Consider the following 12,555-nt stretch of genomic DNA (forward strand, 5'->3'; position numbering starts at 1 on the left):
TCTGACAAAACTAACCTTTATAGTAAACTGACTGAAAACAAAGACGTCCTTCCCCCCAGCATCTCTAGTTTAAGGAGGAGTAATTAATAGTAATGTGACCATCTGCATTTGTCTGCAAATATATCACGACAAAACCATTATCAATCAATCAATCAAGAGATGAGGAAGACTCAGGCTAATGGTGAAGACATGAGGAAGACTCAGGCTAATGGTGAAGCTCTCAGTGCAATACTTGTCGGCCCAAACATTCCGGAAGCCATTCATGAATACGTTCTTGTCAGATATTTATTCTAGTGCAGCCTTGTTTGTTCCATAAAACACATTCAACTAGTACACTCCAGATATACCCTCTTACTCCTAGCTAATATCGTTAGCTTGTCCATTTCATTAGCTAGCAATCTTACGTTGCCCATAATGAGAGGAGGGATGCAGCTTATATCTCCTTTCCTCCATAAATCTGGACCCTGCTTTCCTTCCCCGTCTCTTCGGTTTACCCTTTATCCTCTGTGTCCATCTCCAGATTTCAGTGGGGATAGCCACTGTTCCGACCATCATGCTGGCCGGCTTTAGCGCAATTAGCTTCTCCCTGTGTTAAACAAAGCCACAACAGTGGCGTGAATGCACAACAGCAGCATCTCAAAGGTGAAACAAAATCTATCTTTACAAGAATGTTTGGACAGGGTACAGCTCAATACGTTACTAATAGAAGTTACCAATGGTAAAAAAAAGTAACATCAAATAGGAAAGCTTAACGTTTAAAATAAAAAACATCTAGCAGGAGTAACTGCATCAGGCTACATGCACAGTTGGCACATTTACATTTGAGTGAAAGTAGTCACTGATATAGCAGCCGACTGTCTGAAGGTGGACTGTTCGCCTTTCTGGCTGACAAATGTCAAAAGCAGCTTTTTTTAGACACAATCCACTGCTTTGGTGCTGAAGTGTTGGCCCCTGGCCTGAGGTTACGCCTTGACATTCAGCTTGACATTTCAGAAGGACTCCGCTTCCATCGCTCGGAAAGGTCAGCATTGCTGTCCTGTCAGCAGGAGGTCATGAACTCTGACACCAGGATGGAGAATGGACCAACGGAAGGTAAAATAAACTGCGGGTGCTTTCAAATGGTTGATTATTAATGTGGAGAATAGTTCTTGTAGACATGCGCACACACACACACACACACACACACACACACACACACACACACACACACACACACACACACACACACACACACACACACACACACACACACACACACACACACACACACACACACACCACCGGTGGTCGCAGTGACCTTGAGGGGTGTGAGATTTGGGTCAGGATCAGAAAGTCTCTCACAGCCCATCTGTTCTACTCTGGAAACAGATCCAAGCTAATCCATTGGGGGAGAGGAAACCTCTACTGGTATGAGTAATAAGTAGACCAATAGGAGAAACAATCACAATCTCTCTGGGACAATCACAAACAACACACTCTCACTCCATAATCGTCCAGGAGCGACGTTTGGTCAGGGTCCCGTGGCGTGCAGTTGTGACGCTCCTAGGCTCCTTCAGCTTCATAAAGGGACGCAAATAGCTTTCAACTGATTGCAATGTATTCCCATCTGCGGCGGGATTTGACGCTCATGGAAGCACGGCATTCGTTTGTGTCGGCTGCCCTTAAAGGCAATTTGAGCGTCCATTCCCATTGGATAACGGAGAATTGTACACCCGGAAGTAAGTATTCTCCTTACTGTCGATTGATTTTACAGTGATATCTGCACTACTCATCGACTAAAAAACACCAGATTATCCTTGTTAATTACACAACATTGATTGGTTTAAATTGTGTGCAATGCTTTTGTATTTTTCCCCTTCAATTCGGAGAAACAAATATTTTCTCGGAGTAAAGGATGGCAGAAGACACTACACTACCCAGAATCCCCAGCTATCGTTTAGGACTACACCATGTGCTCTGTTTGACAAACCCCGTGATTAGTTCTCAAGCTCTGTGATTGGTTGACCTCCAACTGCATTCCATATAAAAAACGTTTCGTAAAAGATAAAATCATACTTTATTCAGCAGTGCTTGCTTTATTCTTTGAAAGTCATCACATGAATGCATTGTAATAAATGGTTCGGCTGCATTAAATATATTACCAGCGACGTGCAGTCAGGGGAGGCAGAGCCTCACCTGTCATACTCATAGACTGGCCATACTACAATGTAACGGAAAAACAACTAAAGTGATTATGTATGATTCCAATCGCTTTTTATAGTCAAAATCAGCAAATTTGCCGAGCTCCGCTACAACTACATGGGAGCGATGAGGAGTGAGGCAGGGACGAGCTCTGCCTCACGTAAGCCCACAGTAACTTGCTGGAGCGCGGGCACTAATTTAGCGCGGGCACTTATTTTGTGAGCGCGCTCAAGCCAGTTACTGTGTGGTAAGGTGAGGCACAGATGAGCTCTGCCTCACCTCAAAATGCATCACCTCACAGAAACTGTCTGGAAAGCGGGCACTAAGCGTATGCCTGCACCATCTCACTGTATGTCACCAATGTAATGTTTGTAGATCCCTTTATTACATTTATCCTAGCCATCCATAGTCTCTAAATAACTTATTTAACGTATATGATATTTAGGCTCGCCGTACAACGGCAATGAAAAAAGCACCAGGGGAGGCAGCCATAACCTCTGCCGCACTGAAGGGGGCGCACGTGAGCCCACAGGTCCTTGTTGCTACTGTTATTCTACGCAGAGACGGTAGACGCAAACAACAAACTAGACTTTTGAAACTAGAGGAAGATAAGGAGGACTTTTACAAAAAAGTAATAGAGATTGTTGTCCTTGTCCAGAAGGATAGCATGGACTTCATCTTCAAGTCAAGGTAAGACCACATTGGTAATGAAAATTGGATCTTACTAAGAAAGAACAATCCAATATTTAGATTGTGGGTATCCTTTTGTTGAACGGTCTGTTTAAAATGAATCGAAACATCAGACCAAAAAAGCTTTTGAAAATAACAGAATATTTCGATTAAGGTCAGAATATAATATTTGTAAATCTGACTCTGAAAGAGTCAGTGCCTCACCAGCCATGAACCTCACCGCACGTCACTGTATATTACACATCTGTCATAGTTCTTTATTTTTATTTATCTACAGAGATCGGGCTCAGAATAGACCGGAAACTATTCTTTTACCGTTCAGTTTGAATTTCACAATAAAGTTAGTAATATTTAGTTTTGATATTATTGTTTTTTATTAACTACTAGACCGCTGGGTCATGTTAAGACCATCTTTTCTGTGTTGCTGTGGGTTTTTTCCATCGCTTTTGTGTTACAAATATTAAAACAATAACTAAATATATCCGTCGTAAACTAAACCAGAAACAGCAATATATTTTATTTTGTTAACACTGTAAACTTGACAGCTTTTTAACCCAAACCACCTACTGGTTAAAGCACGTTATTACACGTTTAGAGTAATGCAATGCAGGTAGATTGTGTTGCTTTTTAATGACTGTTTAAAATGCCTTTTTCTTAATGCCTTTTTATTAACTACTTGTTACTTGTTGCTAGGGACGCTGCTATCGATATTATTTATGTTATGTTGTGTAACTGTTTAATGGTGTTATTATCTTTATTGCTACCCCCTTCCCCGTCAATGTATAGTGTTGGTCCAGAGCGCAAACGTATTAGTTTAACAAAATCCATATGTAAAATTGTGGCATAGATAGCCTACGTTATTTTCCTCTGTGCAATTCTCCATTTACTCAATAATAACACATAATTATCCTTATTCATTTATTTGTTTGATTAATAAACACAATTTGGAGTCCGTCAGGACCGAGGGTCGGAGCAGCTCATTTGCTTTAGAGAATATTACACCGGGAAGTAAGTATTCTCTCCGATTCACTTGACAAACCCCGTGATAGTCCTCAAGCTCTGTGATTGGAGAGTGTGCTCCGAGGGTTACGCCGAGCGTCGAACAGCACTTGAAATGGGATGGAACCACGGCAGACTGTCCAAAACTGGATTTGAACGGGTCCACCGCGTCCCCCCCCTCCCCCACCCCGTCCCCAGAACCACACATGCTGAATATTGTGTTTCGCAACATGTTCTCTATCTATGACACGTCTCTACTGGGAGTTGTAGTTTTAAAAGACGTTTTCGTATTTCCCATAATAAGAAGTTGCCAGTATTAAACTGTGTACATCCCTGGAGGTTTAGGGGATAGGAAACACTCAAATTTAAAACATATAATTAATAAATGGGTGAAAATTGCTTGTGCCCATAATGGGCAGCATTAATATATATACCCACATGCCAGCTAAGGTCAGAAGAGCTTTATTTAACAGCTGGTCTTATGTTTGTGACCCCTGTTGTTAATTGATAACATTACATTACATTAATTGATAAGCCTGAAACATGCACTTGTCAAGGTTCAGAGGCACATTTTGCAAATATGGCAGTAGCCATCGATCAACTTAAGATAAGATATACTTTATTGATCCCAAGTTGGAAACATGTGCGTTACATCAGCATGTGTAACAGTTGTAAATATGCAGTGGTATTTATTTGTAAATCATTTAGTATAATCACACAAATTCTGTATTTTATATTTAACAATTCTGTGTTCTTTATTTATTGATTGTTCAATACCTGACAAGGTCGGAGATTAAATATCTACATACATCTTATAAGAGTATAATACATATGTATAATATCAGTTAAAATAAGTGCTTCAACATTGTTAACATTGCTGGAGGTATGCACACATATTGATAGATGTCTTGTAATGCACTATTGAGGAACCTGCGACCCAAGTTTTTCATTCAATGCATAACTACACCGTTTGTGAATATGATTGATATGTCAATAAACCTTAGAAAATCTTGAAAGAGATGTGCAAAATAGTCATTATATACAGTCTTTAATTAACTATTAGTAGAGAATAATGAGTAATGAATATACTTATAGGGATCCTATTAATATCTAATAATAAAAATAATGAAATTAAATAACATGCTTTAACCACTAGGTGTCCCTTTATATCAACTGTGCACCTTTATGGTGTGAATACAGCCTATCTACCTATTGGATCAAATATAAAAGTCAGCCGAATTAGTGTTGATACTGCAAGGAGACGTATTGTGTGAAAAGAAATGTAAGATGTTGTTTAATTACTGATATATTTATGATCCACGTCACGTATTCAGTGTTGGCGGCAGTTCCTCATGTTTGTCTAGAAGTCTTCTCATCAGGGTTCTATAAATAGAGAACTACGGCAGATATGTAATATTTAATGCAGCCGAACCGTGTATTACAATGCCGTTATGTGATGACTTTCAAAGAGAAAAGCAAGCACACTCGGAATAAAGTATTTTTAAAAAATGTTTTCGGTCTGTTTCCGGTATTTGTTAATGACGATGTGCTGTGAGATGTGAGACTGGAATTGCACAGGGGAAAATAACGTATCTTTAGATGCGGATTTTGTTAAACTAATACGTTTGCGCTGTGGACCAACACTATAACATTGACGGGGAAGGGGGTAGCAATAAAGATAACACCATTAAACAGTTACACAACATAACAGAAATAATATCGATAGCAGCGTCCCTGCAACCACCTTGGTAACAATGACAACGTTCTATGGACGCAATTTCCTGAAGTAATCTTCGTAATAACTAGCAAACTAAAGATCATGTACATCCACTGCACACATAATCTGAAATAACAACTCATATTTCTCGCATCAAATGACATCAAAACGCATTTTAATGGCCAAACTAACTTTAAAATAGGCATTTTCCACCGAGAATAAAACGAAGTTCGGCCATGTTTTTTTTTCTGCAGGGAGAAATGTGAAGATCACGTGACATAGACGCCAGCCATTGGAATGAATGGGGTTTGTCAAACAGAGCACATGGTGTAGTTCTAAACGATAGCTGGGGATTCTGGGTAGTGTAGTGTCTTCTGCCATCCTTTACTCCGAAAAAATATTTGTTTCTCCGAATCGAAGGGGAAAAATACAAAAGCATTGCACACAATTTAAACCAATCAATGTTGTGTAATTAACAAGGATAATCTGGTGTTTTTTAGTCGATGAGTAGTGCAGATATCACTGTAAAATCAATCGACAGTAAGGGGAATACTTACTTCCGGGTGTACAATTCTCCGTTATCCAATGAGAATGGACGCTCACATTGCCTTTAAGGGCAGCCGACACAAACGAATGCCGTGCTTCCATGAGCATCAAATCCCGCTGCAGATGGGAATACATTGCAATCAGTTGAAAGCTATTTGCGTCCCTTTATGAAGCTGAAGGAGCCTAGGAGCGTCACAACTGCACGCCACGGGACCCTGACCAAACGTCGCTCCTGGACGATTATGGAGTGAGAGTGTGTTGTCACAAAACATCAGAGGACAGGGTTTGAGTGACAAAAAGAAAGAATGAGTGTTACAAAAATGTTAGCACAGAGAGAGGGAAGTGTGTGTGTGTGTTTTCTTTCTGAGAAAAATAATGTTCGCAGTTTGCATAGGGGCGGTACCCTTGCTCAAATCCTGTTGTCAATAAAGACACCCCAATTTCACAAGGCGTGACCAGGACACTATGATTGCATCTTTAGTTTAAAGAACTTTAACTTTTGAACTCAGCCGAGAACACAGCTTGTCAGGTGACTACGAACAACCAATCACAGCCGGAAGATATCTTGCCTGTCTTCCGTAAACACAAGTCTTCGGTAATTACAATAAGTTGTTTATTTTAGCGCAGGGCAAACGTTATCCAGAGTTTGCATTTGTCCAGTAAAGGAAAATAAGACTCAGGCTAACCCAGCCACAAGAATGATTGCTCCATCGTGACTTTCAGGATCAATCTGATGCACTTGACAGTTCTTCTGTGAAATGAGAGCAGGATGTTTGAGCACTGAGCATCATTGATGTAAACAAAAACTCAATGTTCCTATGATGCTGATTTTTTTTTAAGTGAATTGTTATATCATAATCATATCCTCTTTGCTATTCACAACAGGTATTACTTGCAGGAAAAAGTGAACATGTTTGAATAAATTGATATATCACTTTTTCAAATGCGAACACTCTTCTCCCGCTGATCTTCCTCATCCTCTCTTCCATCCTCATGTGTTTCCCTCACCTCTTTCCTATTCATAGTTCCCCATTAGTTCTCTTCTCCCACACCTTGCCGTCTTCCTTTCCTTCTCTCCCTCCCCTCTTGTTCTCTCCTTGTGCCTCCCTCCTCCTCTGTGATCCCGCTGTGTTTCTTCTTTATTTACCACAGGGGCTGCTGAGTTTTCCAGCAGGCCCTGACACTTTAGGCTCTGATGGATCGGCCTGCCAGTGGACGAGTGTGATAAACGGTGAGGTGATGGATAGATCTGCCGGGGCGGTTGAGACATCACAAAGCAGTTTCACAGTTTCCCAGCTCCTCGCCAGGCAGCGGGAGGGCCCGAGGGTGGCCATTTTGTGCCAAGCCACGGGCCCCTAATGGAGGAGCCGGAGCCTAATGAGGCCAGATGATTAGACAGCAGAAAGACGGGGGAGGGAGAGGATGGAGGGGGCCGGTAATCTGACTCTAGGAGACGCAAAGTGACTTTACTGATGTTCTCCTTTGGAAACACACTTAAAGTTGAAATGTGATCTAGTCAAGTGATAAACTTGAATGCTGTATACAGTATGAGAACATTGCAATATGACCTCCCCTGCACGACCTGCATTGACACTGAATATATGTTGAGTATGAATGTATATGAATACATGAGTGTTTGAATATAAGTTATATTGAGTGCACACATCTATCTCAGTCTGTATAAAGTAACCTCTTTGTGAACTTAATCAGAAATACACCATTGTGTAATTTAGAAAAATTGTTTAATTTCTGGGAAAGTTAGCAAAACAGTACAACTATCAAGAAATTACAAGACACACTGTCTAAGGAGTCAAAGATAGGAAATATCTGTGAATACCTAAGACTCAGACTAAGACCAGTGATTCAGACTTTCCTTTCAATTAAAACACGTGGATCTCAGAAGCTCATTTCATTACATAAGAACATTACATTTGATTTTGGCTGAGACTTTTATCCAAAGCGACTTACAATAAGTGAAAAAATAATAAAGATTCAAACTCGGAACAACAAGGAAAGTGCAGATATATTAAATTCAAACAAGTCATACCATTGAAAATGGTGGTGAATTAGTTACAAGGCCTAAAGTAATTTGTTTTCTTTTTTTCTCAAGAATTTAATTCCCAAGGTACAGTCGAAACAGATGCGTTCTCAGTTAGAAGATCTGCAGAGAAACAGGCGTGTTTTTAGGGGGACCTGGGTCCCACTCGGAATGATGGAGTAGCAAGCCGATTAGCAGATGCCGAGGGTAGTGTATGGTTGAACCAAGGCCTGGATGTAGGAAGGGGCTGGTCCCCTCACAGCTCGGTAGGCCAGCACCAGTGTCTTGAAGCGTATTCTGGCTGGTTGCAGGCAGACCAGCCAGGAGGGAGTTGCAGTATCAAGGCATGAGATGACCAGAGCGTGGACCAGTACCTGGATTGCCTCCTGGGACAGTACAGGAAGTTTCCACCTGATGTTGTAGAGTGCGTATCCGCAGGATCTTTGCAGCGATGTAAGCAGTGAAGTTCAGCTGGTCGTCCAGGGTCACACCCAGGTTCCTTGCAGCTCCTATCGACAGTCTCTTCCTTGAAGCATCCGAAAATGTTTACAGTTATTCTGCTTTTAGGGGACACAACAAACACTGCCACAATCAAATCACATAAATGCAAAAATAGTGGAATGTAAATGAGTTAGTTTAATGCTGAGTGAAGCATGGTGGAACACAGCAATACAGCATCAGGGCTTCCACATTCCAGAACAGTGTGTAAATGAGGTCAAAGTTTAAATCATTTTAACTTTGAGCGTAGTCCTCTGCCACTAATTCGAGTAGTGTGCGACGCTGAGGGTAACGCTTCCACCTAGACGGGTAACAACGCTCTACATAGAAATACAACGGCAACGACAGCAAAGAGACGTTTGACCGCTTCATGTGAATGCAACTTAACACATCAGATTTCAAACTTTTGCAGATTTGGAACATCTTGCAAACTTCAGAGGGAAATGGGAAGGGAGAAAGTTGATTGATTTGAAGATTTAATGCAAACTTTCACTGTCTCCAACCGCAAAATCTAAAATAATCAGGTGTTCCATGGTGTTTCTTTCTGTCACATGAATGAAATCATCTTTGAAGTCTGAGCTGTTTGGTATGTTGCTGTCTTTTGTTTCAACTGTCATGCTTAAAAAAGCAACATTAACAGGGTTGGGGTTACCAAATATATTTTTCATAATAATGTCTGTAATTTGGCAATATATTGAGGTGGAAAATTATATAAGACACAGTGTTTTTGATATTTGTTGATATTTCAAATCTTTTTATTTCGCTGTGGTAAAATCCTCCTCGTTGCTTCTTGTATTGACGCTACATGTCCAGGAGAGGCCGCTCTTGTTCTGCATTCAGACTAGAAGTCACACGTGTCAATAAGTTCATCGCCTTCAAATATTCTTTTCATTAAATAAGAAATAAAACAAAGTGTAAACTAAAATTTGCCAGCTTGTTTTGAGTACATTTGGTTTATAGCAATTCTTGGAATATATGTTTTTCTGCTTATTTTAATACATTGTTCACGTTTGAAGCATCCCGATATCTTTCTTATTTTAAGAATACACGTTTTTCAGTTTTCATATCTCTCTATTAAGATTATGAAAATAATCATATGGTAAAATAAAACAACAGTAAAGAAAAAGGAAATAATTGATTGCTTGTTTTGGGTATATTCGGCTTATACCATGATATGTGTTACCTTTCTAGTATCCAGACATCTTTTCTATTTCTTATTGTATATTCTTAAAATGTCTACTCATGCACTTGCAGATTATTTGACTTGTTTTAAAACTGTATTTACTCAAATCACAATTTGTGTTCTTATTTCAGATGGACGTGTTTTGCAGTGTGGTACAGGGAGTAACTGAAGCACCAGACAGTGCCTTTGTGTTTTTTGTGTTTTGGTTTAAAAGGTATAAAAAGATAGTGTTGTTTGTTTTTCTGTCTTTCTTTGATTTTATTTTATTTATTTATGTTGTATATTTTATTGTATGTACTTATTTGTTTTGAATAAGTTAAACCTTGTCACATGTTGAAATCTTAAATGTGCTAGAAACAGTAAAGGTGTAGTACCCAAACCCCCACTTGGTCAGTAACAATACAATTATAGAAAAACAATAATTATAAATAAAAAAGAGAGTGGAGCAATGTGCAGAGGTGGAAAAACGATTCAAACTTGATACTTAAGTAAAACAAGCGAAACTGCAGTGTCAATTTCAACTCAAGTAATAGTACAACAGTATTGGCATCCAGTACAAAAAGTACAATTTCAGAAGCATTTATTATTTAATTATTATTGATTCATTAACGTCTATGTTGTACTTGGTAAAGGTGATACAAAAAAAGAAATACTTAACGTACTGCTGGCTAGCTAAATGTATAATAATATATCATAATGTCTATGTTGATTGATGTTTGAAATAATTAATATTCACCTGCAAAGTGGCTAAAGCTGTAAATAAAGGTAGAAGTAAAAATGTTTGCAAACACAATGTAGTGCAGTAAAAGTGTAAAGTAGCATACATTAAACATTTGTATTTAAATACAGTTTTTTGAGTAACTGTAGGTACATTCTACCACTGCTAGTGTGACTAAGTTATACTTATTTAATCTTGTGGAGAAAATAGAATTGGCCCATTTAAGGAAGCAATCAAATAATAATTCTGCTATTACGATGATCAATAAACAATTACAAAACATTTATGAGCAGAGCTCGACTCAGCTTTATCATAAATGAATCGCCACCAAAGAAATGTCCAATCTGGTAAGGATTCCATCTTCTTGAATCCTCACATTTGATCAAAAGCTTAAAGAATGCCAGTCATTTCCATATTTCCATATAAAAGTCATGCTAGAAGAACATTTGAATAATTTCATGCTCAATAAATTCAACTGCTTGCATTCGACGCAGACAACAGATTTTTAATAAACCTGCACTACTTTGGACACAAGTGTCACTCAACATGCTTTACACATCCCAAACTCCGCCTATAAATAGTCACTTTTCCAAACACTATTCTGATATCATTCCTACCTTCATGGATCACTTATGAGATTGAACGTTGGTAATATTTAATAGCACTTCTTACATGTGACAGTCATAAACATGTCATTCACTGGATGGTTAATGTGATGATAGCTAGGCTGCTGTAATAGGAAGCTACTATCAGCCTACTACGTTTAGAATTCATCTTCTCAACTGGCCACTTTAGTAAATAAGCAAACCGTGCAGGTATATTTTATACAGTATGACCTTTTTTTAATGAAAGGAACTCTTTAAGCACTATGTCATGCCACCTGGGAGCTCTTCAGTCTACTTAACAGCAGATAGTTGTGAATACTTCGACATGTTGTGTATCAGGCATATTGCTTATTGCCGCATATTACTGTCAATAGAGTGGTGCAATAATTACATATTTGTGTAGGCCAACCTGAAAGTTACCATTGCAACGGGTCCCTCCAATAAAAGCAACAATATATTTCCACTGAATTACGGAATATTGCAGGAAATAAGATCTGTGGGCAACACACATTTATACCTACACGTTCTGGTCAGCAGGATAATCTCTATATTGACACCACCTTTATGATTTTTGAAGCGTAAATTCAATCGGCAGAAGTAAAGAGCTAACGTTAGGATATGAGTTACACCACGGTCCAATGCTAATATTCTTCACATATTAACACCAGTTTTAGTTGAAGCGTAAATGCAATCAAAGTGAATAGCTAATGTATGGCTAAAAACAAACTACATTGCATGAATTCAACACCGCTAAGCTAAAGGTGGCTAATGGTGGCGTAATGATGTAAAAGCTTCAGACATTCAGCAGTGGAGTATTTACTGATGTATGTTATGTCATAGAACAAAACATTAAAATCTCTTCAACTCGTGTTAACCACAGATCTTATTCCAGGTATCTATACAAAAGTAAATATTAAAAAAACATTTACTTTAAGACGGGGTAGCCTGGAAGGGTTAAAATGTTAACTAATTTCCGGGTTTATGACGCATTCCTGCACTTAACGGTAAATAGACTGCATTATATACTTTTATACTGTACTTTTAGAGTCTTGGGACAACTCAAAGAGCTTTACAACAAAAGCAAGCATTCAACAATTAGCATGACATTAGCATAGCATTACATTATTTTTATTTCTGCTGATTTCATTTTCCCGTCAGAAATAAAAAAACGGTAGCAATGTGGAGAGTACCCTGCTGAACAAAACATGTAAAGTATAATAAACGAGTTGATCGCAAAGCTTATTGTATGCAATATGCCGAAATCAAATGGAAAAATCCCATTGGATTTTGTTCAGAGGGACTACTTTCTATGCAATTTTCCGTGTTGGCCAACAAAAATACATTACTGTGCCACTCTTTTATAGCTGTCAGTGCTTTTTT

The sequence above is a fragment of the Gymnodraco acuticeps genome, unplaced genomic scaffold (genome assembly GCF_902827175.1).
Source record: "Gymnodraco acuticeps unplaced genomic scaffold, fGymAcu1.1, whole genome shotgun sequence".
Classification (NCBI taxonomy): Eukaryota; Metazoa; Chordata; class Actinopteri; order Perciformes; family Bathydraconidae; genus Gymnodraco; species Gymnodraco acuticeps.